This window comes from Ursus americanus, chromosome X, assembly GCF_024610735.1.
Source record: "Ursus americanus isolate L20-20 chromosome X, mUrsAme1.1.p, whole genome shotgun sequence".
Taxonomy (NCBI): Eukaryota; Metazoa; Chordata; class Mammalia; order Carnivora; family Ursidae; genus Ursus; species Ursus americanus.
In genome coordinates, this window is record NC_142164.1 from 50,541,737 (window position 1) to 50,543,274 (window position 1,538).

Consider the following 1,538-nt stretch of genomic DNA (forward strand, 5'->3'; position numbering starts at 1 on the left):
GGCGGGGACTACAGTCAGATCAACTCTCTGCCCTAGCCCACTGGCAAGCCACAGTCTGATTGTTGTGTATAGTTATATTTTCCTCTTTCTGGGGTAGGAGTCATTTTAGATTGGTGCCTGCCCCTGTCTGGGCTGCTTACACACTTCCAAGCTTGTGGCACTGCTTTGGATGGGTTCTGGCCAAGAGCATATTGGAGGTAGCAGATCTGCAGAAATGCACAAGGGTGAGTTGCAAGGCATTAGCAAGGTTTGCACTGGTCCTCTGTGAGAGGGGACCTAGAGTGGTGGGCTGGCTGGAGGGGGCATGTCTGTAAGGGAACATGTGGGCAGAGTATAGTGTTAGCAAGTTAGGTAGTGAGTGTCAGCACTGCACTACTTCTTGCAGGTGGCCATGTGTTTATGCTGATGGATAGGGGAGAGAAATGTTGCTTGCCAGCTCTTTTGTTCCTAGAGACTCCCGAGGATCCCTGCCACCTTTAGCAAGGGTTCTGAGATTAGTAAACAAATCTCCCTCCCATATACCCAAGGCATTTTTCAAACTGCTGTTAGGTTGCATCTCCTTTGGGCTGTTTATTGTGCTGTTTCTTTAAGGGTATAGGCTCAGTTTCCTCTCAGCCTCCTGGCAGTCCCAGAGGTAAGCCTACTGATGTTTAAAGTTCCAGATTTTGTTTCATTGATTATAAGAATGCATGAAATTCAACCCCTCTGGTTTTCAGAGCCAAGTGTTTCGGAGATTCATCTTTCTCCTGTGGGCTCGCCAGTGTGATAATCTGTTTCTCTCCCCTACCAGTGCCTGCAGTGTCTCCCTTCCATGGACAGTCCTACGGGTCCATTTAGCTCCTGGCCATGTCTCCACCCTTCTTATCCTCTTCAATGTAAGTTCTCTATATTTAGCTGTGGAGAGTTTGTTTTGCTAGTCTTTGGGTCATTTTCTGGGTTATTTACACTGATGTGAATGTTATCTAGTTAGTGAGCTTAGGGTCCTCCTACTCCATATTTCCTGGATGTCAACATCTCTAACTGTTTTGAACAATCAGGTTTATAAAACAAAAAATAAAGTATGATTCTGTAAGCATTTTTGCTTTCCTTGTGAAGTATATGACACACGCTTAGGAAAAAATTAATAGGTGATGATTTACATATTCCTAAATCATCACAACTGATTTTGGATAGAGGACATATCAGATATTAAACTGATAAGAACAGATACTATACTTGATCTTAGCCAAAAGGCTGAGAAGAAATCACAACTTTTTTGGAAAAGCCTTTTGATATTAAAAATCTTTTTATTGTTATAACCATACACTCTGTCCTGTGGAAAAATAGGTTATTATAGTTCTTAAATGTATTTAAAATCAAATATTTAGTTTGAAACTCTGAATTTGTAGATTTTTAGGGGAGCATGGTAGAAAGGGGTATTTTGGACATTGTAGGATGATCATTCCCATTAATAAGAAAGAATTCCAGTAGGCACAGAATGTCTGAGAACAAGATGATTATACAACAGACACTGCTTTCCTGTCTCTTTGTTCTTCTGA

General features: G+C 41.6%; 1 pseudogene; it reads right to left on the bottom strand.

Annotated features, from left to right (window-relative positions):
• Positions 1-1,122: 1,122 nt before the first annotated feature.
• Positions 1,123-1,245, bottom strand: LOC123779611 (U2 spliceosomal RNA; annotated as a pseudogene).
• Positions 1,246-1,538: the final 293 nt, after the last annotated feature.